Below are 15,099 nucleotides of genomic sequence, written 5' to 3' on the forward strand. Positions count from 1 at the left end.
AAACAAAGTTCTTTTTGATAACCTTGTGTGTTTATTTCTTTTGGCTTCATTATTATCATCATTTTTCTCTTTTTTTTTTCTTTGATAAGGAAGTCATAAGAAAAACCGCGCTTTGTTACTAAAATAAAGGGTTTAAAATGAAAAAGGGGTTTTGGTGGGAAAAAAGGGTGTTTGTTTTGGGTTAAGAAATGAAAAGGTTTAGGCTCAAAGGGGTTAACTAGGGGGATTTTGGGTAGGTGGTAAAAAGAAAAAGAAAAATAATGGTGTAGAAATAAAAAGGGGTTAGTCCTAATGCCTCTATCATTTACTTACTCGGGTTTAAGTTGGTAAGGACCGTGAATGTATCGTCGTGGCAAGTTCTAGAGTTGTAAGAAACCAAGCGGCTATTCACACAAGAAACGAAAAATGAGCATTTAATCTAAAGATGTGTATTTGTATGCTCAATAAAGGCTCAAAACTCACTTATTGTGGGAATGGGTTTATAATGTGATCAAGTATATATAATTAAATTTTAACTAGATTTGTCATGTCTTTTCATAATTTTCTTATGTTGGTTCTTTTTATCACGACGCTATCGGTTGTAAATTTGTAAAAATATACCCTTTTTAGAACTTGTTATTCCCAAATTAAACCAAGACAAGTAAAAAAACGAAAAGTTTTTGAAAAAAAATTTGGGGTGATTAGTGGTTCCAATAGAGTTTTGTGTAAGGCTTGTTAATAGGACTTGCAAAATTCAAGGTTTTAGCACCCCCACACTTAAATTACACATTGTCCTCAATGTGTCCCAAAAATAAGTTTTTCGGCTGATTAAAATGTGTAAAAGTGGGTTAAAAACAAGATTTATGGTACTGGGTAGCTGAACACGGGGTGGTGTTGGCTGAGCACGGCCCCATGTCCAGACTGCCAGTACCAAAAGTAAACAGAAGGCTGGGCACGGGGGCGTGTTCAGTGAGCACGGCCCCGTGTCCAGTTACCTGAACTGGGCATTTTCTGCAGAACCTTGGGCACGGGGCGTGTTGGGTGGGCACGGGGCGTGTTGGGTGAGCACGGCCCCGTGCTGAACTTGCAGTAATGAAGAAAAATTGTCGAGAGGCTCTGTTTTTGTGCATGGGGTGTTGGTTCAAGCTTCCCTTAGTATCCTTCACCATCCCGAGTGTGTTTTATTCCTGCAAATCAAAACTAAACTAGAAAGCATAAAAGTTAAACTAATCTAAAACTAAGGATAGTTCCGCGGAATGCCTCCGTGGTGCGCCACGTTTATAAGGGTCCTTGGCTAGACCCTCCTTATCGGGTGGTTCTAGCTCATCTTCAATTAGGGGGTCATTATTGCCAAAATGATATTTCATTGAGCGCTCAAGACCTATGCTCCTTTTGAATGCCCCTAATTGAAGAGGTAGATTGTTGTACTTCCGGTTTTTCAAAGCTTCATGAGTTTTTACAAAAGGCTGTCCCAACACTAGAGGAGCGTCATCAAGGATGACAAAGTCGGTTGGGATTACCATTTGATTTGTTTGAACCAAGATATCCTCAACTACACCGATTGATTTTATTATTTTCCGATTAGATAGAAAAATGGGTATTTGAAGTGGAGAAAAATCACTAATACTTAATTTTTCGAAAATGTAGTTTGGCATTAAATTAACACAAAGATCTTTATCAATTGTAATATTACTAATAAAGGAATTTTGAAAAAAAATGGAACCGGTGTAATGTTAATTTCAAAAGGATCTTCTTTTATTAGCGAAGTTTGATCATTAGTTAACTTAACACTTACCCTTTCTTCAATTTTAGTATTAGTGTTTAGCTCTTTTAAAAACTTAGCATAAGGGGTTACTAAACAATAATTTTCAAAAGAAGGTGACAAGAGATTAATTTCTTCAAAATTAGACTCTTCTTGAAATTTAACGTTATCGACCTCACCCCTTTCGTTGTTTAACTCATGTGTCGGTTCTTCACTTATTTGTTCTTCCATTTTTACATTTTCAACTATCTCTACGTTATTATTACAATTTAACTCTTCTCTTGCGCGGGACTCCTCTTCCCTTGCGCGAGATTCTTTTATGCAACGTTCGATAGTTTTAATGTGTTCTAATATCTTATTGGTCACTTCGGTGAGAGAAAAGAAATTGGGATCCTCAAAGCTTGAATCCAGTTGTCCGATCCTTGGCTCCTCATAGTACCCATATGAAGTAGATGGTTCACACCATTGTTCTTCATTGTAAGCATATGATGGATAAGGGTCGAAACTTTGTTCTTCATAATACTCATATGAGGTGGGTTGTTCACGCCATGGTTCCTCATAATAAGTGTATGAAGGTGGTGGCTCATATCTCGACTCTTCAAAGTATGAGTATGAAGGCTCATACCTTGGTTCATCAAAATATGAGTATGAGGGAGAAGGTTCATACCTTGGGTCTTCATAGGATGTGTATGAAGTTGATGGCTCGTACCTGGGCTCCTCATAATGATTGTATGAAGTGGATGGTTGAAACAAGTTATAATATCGTACCGAGTGCGGGTTTCCACAATTAGTGCAATAGTTTCTCATATAATCATCCTCCTCATAGGTGTAGTTGTAACCTCCTGAGTATTGATCCATAAGAATCACTCAGCAGACCACAACTGAGTCTCGGGACCAGAAAACAAAAATAAAGACGTAAACAGAAGCTGGACACGGCCCCGTGTCTGGTGAACACCGCCCCGTGTTCAGGGTCTGTATCTGGGCATTTTAATTAAAGTCACTGGTCACGTTGAGCATGGGGGCGTGTTCAATGAGCACGGCCCCGTGTTCAGACTCTGTATCTGGGTATCTAACTAAAAAATATGCAGCACGGGGGCGTGTTCAGTGAGCACGGCCCCGTGTTCAGGCTACTATAAATGCAAACTAAACTAAAATGTAGAAAAATGTGCGCGCGTTTTAAAAAAGTTTTGAAAAACAGATTAGGCCGTCGATTTTAAGCTTTCTTAAAATCCTTGTGTCCCCAGCGACGGCGCCAAAAACTTGATGTGCGTGTAGTGTAATATATTTTTAATGTATATTTTAAGCCCTTTTTACACTTTTAGCCAAGTTTTAAATTTATAAAACACGATATTTACTAACACTAAACACACATATGGGCAAGTGCACCAATCGTGGACGTAGTACAGTGTTGGTAAGATACCGAGGTCGTCCAAGGACACAAGAGCTTTTAGTACCGGTTTATCCTCAACGTCTAATCAAATCAAAAAGTTAGAAAAGATTTTTAAACTAAGAAAATAAAAACTAACTAAATGCCGAAAAATAAAAATAAAATAGAAACAGATAGACAAGATGAATCACTTGGATCCGACTCGTGTATTAGTATAACCTTTGATTATTTTCGCACTTTTGCACTTGTTTAAGAGATTATCTTAGTTATTGTAGTAGGCCCCTCTTTTGAAGGCGACGTTACCCTCAACCCAGTAGTTTGAGTCAGCAAGGATACAATCCTAAAGGGTTGGATTATTGGAAGATAATGAATTAAGTTATTAATGCAAATTATGGTAGGCCCCGCTTTTGGCGGTGACGTTACCCTCGACTAAGTAGTCTGAGTCAGCAGGGATATAGTCATAAATAGCCGGGTTATAGTATTAATAGTAGTTAACTTATGAGGGGGTCAAAGAGTTTGGATCCCCGCCATCCAATACCTATGGGTATTGAAGGAGATCCTACTAAATTTGACCCAGGTCCCTTGCAGGACCTCTAAACACTGAACAAGGGCAAGACCCTTACCAAACCGTTCCCTTAACCCCCGACCAGGTAGCCAACATACCTCCATATAGACCGTGGAGATATGAATGGTGAAAATCTTTTATTTTATATAGACAGTAAAATAATGCCAAGACACCACGGACAAACGATAAGGAAAGATCACCTTCAACAAAAGCAACTAGTTTATTAAAGTCATTAATACAAAACCAAATAAAAAGATTAAAAATAAAAAGTATTATACTAAACACTTGTCTTCACCAAGTGATGTAAGAGACTTAGGCAAACATGGCCTTGATTGTCAAGAACTCTTACGATCAATCTTGGATCCCGAGACGACTCACACACTCTATGATGGACAATGGATGATGGTGGTGGATGATGGTGTTGTGATGGTGGTGGGTGGTGGATGAAGTGTGAGAGAGGTGGTGTGCCAAGGGATGAGTTGAAATGGCTCCAAGCACTCCTATTTATAGGCTGAACAGAAGCCTGGGCACGGCCCCGTGCCCGCTGGGCACGGCCCCGTGTCCGTCTGACACTCTCTCTCTTCATTAATTGTAATTCTCAATTACAATAAATGCGCCTGCAGTACTCTGACAACGCCCCCCTGTCCGCTGGGCACGGCCCCGTGGTGGGCAACAGAAGCTTCTATCACTTTTGTCTTTTCTGCCAGGGCTGACCATCCTCGACACGGCCCCGTGCTCGCTGAGCACGGCCCCGTGTTGAGCTGGACACGCCCCGTGTTGAGCTGGGCACAGCCCCGTGTTCAGTTGGGCACAGTCCCATGCTCAGCTGGGCACAGCCCCATGCTCAGCTTTCTTCTTGTTTTTGCTTTGGGAGATGCTGTCGAGGAGTCGGGCATGCCACGTTTCTTCCGTTTCTTGTTTTTCCATATGGGAGATGCTGTATTTTTGCTTCTTTTGTTCATTTAAGCTCTTTTAACCCTGAAAATACAAAAGGAAGACAAAAGCACACTTTTTCCAACATTAGTACTTAAAAAGGGTTAGTTTTATGCCTCATTTGATGTAATTTATATGTTGCATTTTACACACATCAAATACCCCCACACTTGAATCTTTGCTTGTCCTCAAGCAAAACTCTTTAATATGTGGCTTACACTCCCAAATGGAATGGGTAGAAGAGAAGGTTTTGGGCTTGTCTTGAGTGTCGGGAATCCAAGTTCTTTATTGGGTTTTATTTTTATACTATTTACAATCCTATTCGTTATGATTTATTTAGAACGTTACATATGATAAATTACTTATTAGGGCATAACATGCCTTTTTAAAATTCCATTTATATACAAGTTCACATACCTCACGGGGGAAATCACTCACACTCGGCCGAAGGTGTATTTTTAGTGAATCTCTCGAGAGCGGCATGGAACTTATTCCTACCATAGGCTTGCCAAGCAATCAATCCTCCTCCTTTTTAACTTTTTACCTTCGTAAATATCAAGAGGACTTTCTGGGTGAAGGGTTAGGCTTGGGCTAAAGGTGGGTGGTTGGGTTAGTGGTTAGTAAAAGGGCGAAAAGCGTAAAAAGCGTCGGTTTTTGTAAGACTTTTTTTTGACTTTTTATTTTAATGAAGCAACTTTTCAAACAATGTTCTTTTTGATAACCTTGTGTGTTTATTTCTTTTGGCTTCATTATTATCATCATTTTTCTCTTTTTTTTTTTTTTTGATAAGGAAGTCATAAGAAAAACCGCGCTTTGTTACTAAAATAAAGGGTTTAAAATGAAAAAGGGGTTTTGGTGGGAACAAAGGGTGTTTGTTGTGGGTTAAGAAATGAAAAGGTTTAGGCTCAAAGGGGTTAACTAGGGGGATTTTGGGTAGGTGGTAAAAAGAAAAAGAAAAATAATGGTGTAGAAATAAAAAGGGGTTAGTCCTAATGCCTCTATCATTTACTTACTCGGGTTTAAGTTGGTAAGGACCGGGAATGTATCGTCGTGGCAAGTTCTAGAGTTGTAAGAAACCAAGCGGCTATTCACACAAGAAACAACGAAAAATGAGCATTTAATCTAAAGATGTGTATTTGCATGCTCAATAAAGGCTCAAAACTTACTTATTGTGGGAATGGGTTTATAATGTGATCAAGTATATATAATTAAATTTTAACTAGATTTGTCATGCCTTTTCATAATTTTCTTATGTTGGTTCTTTTTATCACGACGCTATCGGTTGTAAATTTGTAAAAATATACCCCTTTTAGAACTTGTTATTCCCAAATTAAACCAAGACAAGTAAAAAAACGAAAAGTTTTTGAAAAAAATTTTGGAGTGATTAGCGGTTCCAATAGAGTTTTGTGTAAGGCTTGTTAATAGGACTTGCAAAATTCAAGGTTTTAGCACCCCCCCACACTTAAATTACACATTGTCCTCAATGTGTCCCAAAAATAAGTTTTTCGGCTGATTAAAATGTGTAAAAGTGGGTTAAAAACAAGATTTTATGGTACTGGGTAGCTGAACACGGGGTGGTGTTGGCTGAGCACGACCCCATGTCCAGACTGCCAGTACCAAAAGTAAACAGAAGGCTGGGCATGGGAGCGTGTTCAGTGAGCACGGCCCCGTGTCCAGTTACCTAAACTGGGCGTTTTCTGCAGAACCTTGGGCACGGGGCGTGTTGGGTGAGCACGGCCCCGTGCTGAACTTGCAGTAATGAAGAAAAATTGTCGAGAGGCTCTGTTTTTGTGCATGGGGTGTTGGTTCAAGCTTCCCTTAGTATCCTTCACCATCCCGAGTGTGTTTTATTCCTGCAAATTAAAACTAAACTAGAAAGCATAAAAGTTAAACTAATCTAAAACTAAGGATAGTTCCGCGGAATGCCTCCGTGGTGCGCCACGTTTATAAGGGTCCTTGGCTAGACCCTCCTTATCGGGTGGTTCTGGCTCATCTTCAATTAGGGGGTCATTATTGCCAAAATGATATTTCATTGAGCGCTCAAGACCTATGTGTGACAACTCGAAATTTCAAGATTTCTATTTCGCATTTAATGCACGTTCTTGTATTATTTAGTCGATTGATATCACAATTAGTTGTTATGGAATTTGTATATGTTTTGATTCAATGAAGTGTGTTGTGTGATTATGTGATTATGCATGATTATGTGTTAATTGTGATAAACTTGTCAAATGCATAAACTTGGTGGTGAAACTGTGAAACTATTTGAGATGGTGTACTATTGTAAAATATATTAGTTAAGGGTGTAGAGGGCCATTAGTGAACTTAAACTATACTTAACCCTAAATCACTCACTAAACCACACACACAAGAATTCAAGCACGTACTTTCATTTCTTTGGCTCTAGCAATCATCACCATCATCATTGGCACAAGATAATCATCACACTTGATTCCTCTTCCTCTAGAATCGTTCAAGGTAATTGTTAATGATTGTGCGTTGATTATTTGATCGTGTGTTATCGAGGCACGTGGTGCCCACCTCTATTATTTCGATTCACTTCAGAACTACGACAAGCGATGCACAAAGCGTTTGGCTCTCGTTTAGACATGAGCACAGCTTATCACCCTCATACAGATGGGCAGTCTGAGCGCACGATTCAAACTTTAGAAGACATGCTTCGAGCGTGTGTTATCGATTTCGGCAACGGCTGGGAAAAACACCTCCCTTTAGTGGAGTTTTCATACAATAACAGTTATCATACCAGCATACAAGCCGCTCCGTTCGAGGCATTGTACGGACGTAAATGCCGGTCACCTCTCTGTTGGGCAGAGGTGGGGGATAGTCAAATTACGGGTCCAGAGATTGTAGTGGACGCCACAGAAAAGATTGCACAAATATGACAACACATGGCGGCAGCACGCGACCGTCAGAAAGCATACGCGGATAAGCGTAGGAAACCGTTGGAATTTCAGGTCGGGGACCGGGTTTTACTTAAAGTCTCACCCTGGAAGGGTGTGGTTCGATTTGGTAAACGAGGCAAACTCAATCCACGGTATGTTGGACCGTTCGAAATCACTGAAAGAATAGGCCCAGTGGCCTACAAACTGAACCTACCAGCTGAACTCGGTGCAGTTCACAATGTATTTCACGTGTCGAATCTGAAGAAATGTCTATCAGATGAGACCCTCATAGTTCCTTTTAAGGAACTCACTATCGACGAGCGGTTGCAGTTCGTCGAGGATCCAGTTGAAATCACGGACCGGGATGTTAAGGTCCTCAAACACAAGAGAATCCCTCTTGTTCGAGTTCGTTGGAACTCCCGACGTGGCCCAGAGTACACCTGGGAACGCGAAGACCAAATGAAAGAAAAGTACCCCCAGTTATTCGAAACCAATGCATCCACTACTGAGGTTGAAGCTGCTACTACTGAATTTCGGGACGAAATTCCAAATCAACGGGGGATGATGTGACACCCCAGGAAAACCAGTGAACAATACAGCTTACCTAGCTTCCTCAGTGAGTGCGTACCAAATTTCGGGACGAAATTCCTTTTAAGTTGGGGATAATGTGACAACTCGAAATTTCAAGATTTCTATTTCGCATTTAATGCACGTTCTTGTATTATTTAGTCGATTGATATCACAATTAGTTGTTATGGAATTTGTATATGTTTTGATTCAATGAAGTGTGTTGTGTGATTATGTGATTATGCATGATTATGTGTTAATTGTGATAAACTTGTCAAATGCATAAACTTGGTGGTGAAACTGTGAAACTATTTGAGATGGTGTACTATTGTCAAATATATTAGTTAAGGGTGTAGAGGGCCATTAGTGAACTTAAACTACACTTAACCCTAAATCACTCACTAAACCACACACACAAGAATTCAAGCACGTACTTTCATTTCTTTGGCTCTAGCAATCATCACCATCATCATTGGCACAAGATAATCATCACACTTGATTCCTCTTCCTCTAGAATCGTTCAAGGTAATTGTTAATGATTGTGCGTTGATTATTTGATCGTATCAATTCTTGATTAATTGTTGATTGATTTATGCTTGTAAACCCTAGTTCCTCACATGATATCCTATGATTCTGATTTGATTATGGATAATTGTGATCATGATGATGATTTACATGCTTGATAGATTGTTCTTGTTATAATCGTTGTGGTTAATCACTGGTTGATTGGTCTTTGTTTATGCCGTCCGTATGAATCTGTATTAGGGTTTTATGAACACGATTAGAAACCAAAACGTAACTGACTTGATTCTCTTGACGTTGTATTGGAATTCACATATTATTGATTGTCTGAGCTTCTATAACATGATGTTAGGTCCGAAGTTATAAACATATGATTTGTCTGAGTTTAACAAACATAGGGTCCGAATTTGTATGATGAACTTGGACCGAGTTTAATGTGTAACCTTTGGACCGAGTTTATTGATTTAATGAAGGACCGAGTTTATTAAATGTAAATTGTATGGTCCGAGTTTAATGTAATTTGAATGGTCCGAGTATAATGTTACATATGGACCGAGTTTAATGAATTCTCTTTGGTCCGAGTATAATGTTTGATATTGGTCCGAGTATAATGTGTTTGATATTGGTCCGACTTTAATGATGATATATGGTCCGAGTTTAATGGATTATATATTGTCCGAGTTTAATGGACTAACCATTGGACCGAGTTTAATGGACTATCTATTGGACCGAGTTTAACATGATCATCCATGTCCTATGTCATGTGTCATCCGAGTTTCAAACAGGGGAAACCCCCCCCCCACACACTTGTCTGATATTGTGTAACTGTATGATGCTGTGTAATTGCCAAATTGAAACAAGTAGCTGCATGATATATTATGTTAGTCCTGTTGAGCCTGTATGACGTATGATTCTATGTGAATAATTGTGTGCAACGGTATGATTCTGCATGTGTGAACATTATATGTAATATCGTCGTGTACACAATAAACACACAAAGCACCGTTGTTTGAATATCGAGGATTTGTAAACCCTAATGGAACGAATCATGTGCAATACATCCTAGGTCGTGTGTAACGGACTTAGACGATTAGCAAACCCTAGAAGCAATAACATACCGAGCAAACCAAGGTGAGTTCACACAGCCAAGGCATGGGGTTCCCAGGGTGGGAATGGGATTGGATTACTTTATTGTACGTACTCAGTTGATAGAACCTAACGATAGAACTACGACTAGACTAGTAACACTTATTGAACTGATCTTCGCACACCTGCCAAGGGTTGGCCGTGATATTATGACTGACTTCGCACACCTGCCTTTGGAAGGCCGCGAACTGTAATTTGCTAATCTTCGCATACCTGCCTGGTAGGCCGCGATTCAGGTAAACCTAGTCTAGAATACTCGGGAATGAACATCCCCTAATATCTTCGCATACCTGCCTGGGAGGCCGCGATGGAAACTAATACGATACATGACATAACGAACGAACATACTACTACTCACACTATACTATTACTGAACTGTTAACTGTGAACTCGCTCAACTAGTTGTTGATCCTCTGTTACATGCCTTGCAGGTCGTTAGATACTTATGGAGCTTGCACAGGGAGGAGCAGGTCGTTGTGGAGCATGGATTATGAAACTTATTGATCTTATGTTACACATTTGGGTTTTTCGTACTTATGCTTCCGCTATACTTATAAACTATGATTATGTTTTGAACACCTATCATATTGAATGATTGGTTAACATTTATTATATTTGATATTATTTACATGTTCGATATGATTGGTGGCTTGATCCTGGTCAGTCACGCTCCCAAGCGGTGATACTCCGCAGGTGGATTTTGGGGGTGTGACAGATTGGTATCAGAGCCATTGGTTATAGAGAACTCAGTTTTAATATGGGAAAACGTTTTTTTTATTAAAACCAGACTATAACCAGAACAGTGCTCTCAACGATCCACAACGACGCTTCGCTCCACGTGCAAGACTCGACATCCTAGGTAATAAGGTTTATGTTTATTACCTGCTTGCTAGAACTGCCTAGAACTTTACTCGTAGTATGCTTACATTACTTTGCTCACAACTTGTTATTGCTTAAGAACACATGCGTGCTTACACTCTTCTGTCATCGCACTATTCGCGAACTTTTCTCACTTATGATGCCTTTGATGTGAAGATCAATGGCCGGACGTATCAACATGACTCAAGCCCAGCTAGAGGCTCTTGTTCAGGCTCAAGTTGCTGCGGCACTTGCAGCTGCTCAAGCGGTAGTATACCCTGCAGTATAGACACACTAGGATCTTTAGATCCTACATTAATTCTCGTATTTAACTTTGTCCTATTCGTATACAATAGGTCAACCCGCTCAGCAACAACCTGTGTGTACCTTCAAAAATTTCATGGATTGTCGTCCTAGCACGTTCAGTGGCACGGAGGGAGCAGTTGGACTCCTCCACTGGTTTGAAAAGCTCGAGTCGGTTTTTGAGATGTGTGAATGCCCTGAGGCTCGCAGGGTGAAGTTCGCCACTGGCACACTTGAAGGGATTGCGCTCACTTGGTGGAACGCACAAGTACAGATCTTAGGGTTGGCAGCTGCTAACGCCACACCCTGGAATGATTTCAAGGAGCTGATTAAGAGGGAATACTGCACTAGAGAAGACATTCATAAGTTGGAAGACGAGCTGTATCATTTGAAAATGGTTGGATCAGAAATCGAAGCCTATACTAAGCGGTCGAATGAACTAGCTGTGCTATGCCCAACTATGGTGGACCCTCCATACAAGCGCATTGAGTTGTATCTCAAGGGTTTGGCGCCAGAGATCCAGAGCCATGTGACATCGGCTAATCTTGATGATATCCAGGCTATTCAGCGCCTTGCTCACCGTATTACAGATCAGGCCATGGATCAGAACAGACTGCCAAAACGTGTTAAGGCTACTGCTACTGCTGTCACTACTGCTGCTACTCCTAGTGACAACAAGAGGAAATGGGAGGGGGATTCCAGCAAGGGATCAGTTTCTGTTCAGTCTCAGCAGCGCAAGACAAATGACTACCAGAATTCGAGTCAGCAATCATCTGGCAGTCAAGGGCAGGGTGGATATCGGGGAATTCACCCACTGTGTAATAAGTGCAACAGACACCACAGCGGAAGATGTCGCAGGGAACGTTGTCAAAGATGCCTCAAGATGGGTCATGAGGCTAAAGATTATAGAAACTCTCGACCAGCAAATCAGAACCAGCAACTCCCACCGCCAGCTCCACAGAACCAGCAGCAGCAACCACAGCGTGGAAACCGGGGATGTTTCCAGTGTGGGGCAGAAGGTCATTATAAACGCGATTGTCCTCAGTTGAATCAGAATCAGAACCACAACAATAACCAGGGCAACGGGAACAACAACAACAACGGGGGAAACAACAACAACAATGGCAACGAGGCAAGAGGTCGAGTTTTCATGTTAGGACAAGGAGACGCAATGAACGATATTTGAACTTATAACTTATCTTGGGTTTTCATTATTATGTTTACGCTACTCAAACAAAGTTTGGTTTGAACATCAATTGTATTGGGTTTTATGAATTATTTTAACTTCTATATTTTATGTTTAATATGATGGATGGTTTGATATTATTGAACGCACCTGCCGTATTTATGGACCTTACGAACCGGGTGTGCAAACCCTATCTTGACAAGTTCGACATTGTCTTCATCGGCGACATTCTGATCTACTCCAAAAGTCAGGAGGAGCACGAGCAGCACTTACGTCTTATCTTGGAACTTCTTTGAAAGGAGCAACTGTACGCAAGGTTTTCAAAATGCGACTTCTGGCTACGTGAAGTCCACTTCTTAGGCCATGTGGTGAACAGGGATGGGATTCACGTCGATCCATCCAAGGTGGATTCGATCAAGAACTGGCCTGCACCGCGTACACCGACAGAAATACGCCAATTCTTGGGTTTGGCGGGATACTACAGATGATTCATTAAAGACTTTTCGAAGATCACGTAGCCGCTTACTATGCTGACACAGAAGGGTGTCACCTACCGTTGGGGAGATTCCCAGGAAACCGCTTTTCAGTACTTGAAGGATGGACTTTGCAGTGCACTTATCCTCTCACTGCCGGAGGGCACAGATGACTTCGTGGTTTATTGTGACGCATCGATACAGGGTCTTGGTTGTGTATTGATGCAACTGGATAAGGTTATTGTTTACGCTTCGCGGCAACTCAAGATTCATGAACGGAACTACACGACGCACGATTTAGAGCTGGGAGCTGTTGTTTTCGCGCTTAAGATATGGCGACACTACCTGTACGGTACCAGGTGCACGATTTACACCGATCACAGGAGTCTCGAGCATATTCTTAAGCAAAAGGATTTGAACATGCGTCAACGGAGATGGGTTGAACTTCTGAACGACTACAAATGCGCCATCAAGTATCATCCAGGCAAGGCCAATGTTGTGGCCGATTCCCTCAGTCGAAAGGACACCTTACCTAAGCGCGTGCGAGCGCTACAGCTTACTATTCAGTCCAGTCTTCCCGCACAGATACGAGATGCTCAGGTGGAAGCATTGAAACCAGAAAACGCAAAGACTGAAGCTTTGCGTGGCTCAAGGCAGTGATTAGAACAAAGGGAAGACGGCGCCTACTATGTAACAGGACATATTTGGGTCCCACTGTACGGCGGTTTACGAGAACTTGTGATGGATGAAGCACCCAAGTCTCGCTACTCGGTACATCCAGGGTCGGATAAAATGTACCACGACCCTAGAACTACATATTGGTGGCCTAGCATGAAGGCCCACATTGCAACTTACGTCGGCAAATGTTTGACTTGTGCGAGAGTCAAGACAGAGTATCAGAGACCCTCAGGCCTACTCCAGCAACCCAGGATACCACAGTGGAAATGGGAAGAAAGTTCCATGGATTTGTTACTGGCCTGCCTAGATCCCAGCGCAGGAATGATATTATTTGGGTGATCGTAGATCGACTCACAAAGTCTGCACATTTCTCGGCTATCAAGGAAACGGATAAGTTCTCTACATTAGCAGACATCTACTTGAAAAAAGTTGTTTCGAGGCAGGTGGTGCCCACCTCTATTATTTCGATTCACTTCAGAACTACGACAAGCGATGCACAAAGCGTTTGGCTCTCGTTTAGACATGAGCACAGCTTATCACCCTCAGACAGATGGGCAGTCTGAGCGCACGATTCAAACTTTAGAAGACATGCTTCGAGCGTGTGTTATCGATTTCGGCAACGGCTGGGAAAAACACCTCCCTTTAGTGGAGTTTTCATACAATAACAGTTATCATACCAGCATACAAGCCGCTCCGTTCGAGGCATTGTACGGACGTAAATGCCGGTCACCTCTCTGTTGGGCAGAGGTGGGGGATAGTCAAATTACGGGTCCAGAGATTGTAGTGGACGCCACAGAAAAGATTGCACAAATATGACAACACATGGCGGCAGCACGCGACCGTCAGAAAGCATACGCGGATAAGCGTAGGAAACCGTTGGAATTTCAGGTCGGGGACCGGGTTTTACTTAAAGTCTCACCCTGGAAGGGTGTGGTTCGATTTGGTAAACGAGGCAAACTCAATCCACGGTATGTTGGACCGTTCGAAATCACTGAAAGAATAGGCCCAGTGGCCTACAAACTGAACCTACCAGCTGAACTCGGTGCAGTTCACAATGTATTTCACGTGTCGAATCTGAAGAAATGTCTATCAGATGAGACCCTCATAGTTCCTTTTAAGGAACTCACTATCGACGAGCGGTTGCAGTTCGTCGAGGATCCAGTTGAAATCACGGACCGGGATGTTAAGGTCCTCAAACACAAGAGAATCCCTCTTGTTCGAGTTCGTTGGAACTCCCGACGTGGCCCAGAGTACACCTGGGAACGCGAAGACCAAATGAAAGAAAAGTACCCCCAGTTATTCGAAACCAATGCATCCACTACTGAGGCTGAAGCTGCTACTACTGAATTTCGGGACGAAATTCCAAATCAACGGGGGGATGATGTGACACCCCAGGAAAACCAGTGAACAATACAGCTTACCTAGCTTCCTCAGTGAGTGCGTACCAAATTTCGGGACGAAATTCCTTTTAAGTTGGGGATAATGTGACAACTCGAAATTTCAAGATTTCTATTTCGCATTTAATGCACGTTCTTGTATTATTTAGTCGATTGATATCACAATTAGTTGTTATGGAATTTGTATATGTTTTGATTCAATGAAGTGTGTTGTGTGATTATGTGATTATGCATGATTATGTGTTAATTGTGATAAACTTGTCAAATGCATAAACTTGGTGGTGAAACTGTGAAACTATTTGAGATGGTGTACTATTGTCAAATATATTAGTTAAGGGTGTAGAGGGCCATTAGTGAACTTAAACTACACTTAACCCTAAATCACTCTCTAAACCACACACACAAGAATTCAAGCACGTACTTTCATTTCTTTGGCTCTA

The sequence above is a fragment of the Helianthus annuus genome, chromosome 4, assembly GCF_002127325.2.
Source record: "Helianthus annuus cultivar XRQ/B chromosome 4, HanXRQr2.0-SUNRISE, whole genome shotgun sequence".
NCBI lineage: Eukaryota > Viridiplantae > Streptophyta > Magnoliopsida > Asterales > Asteraceae > Helianthus > Helianthus annuus.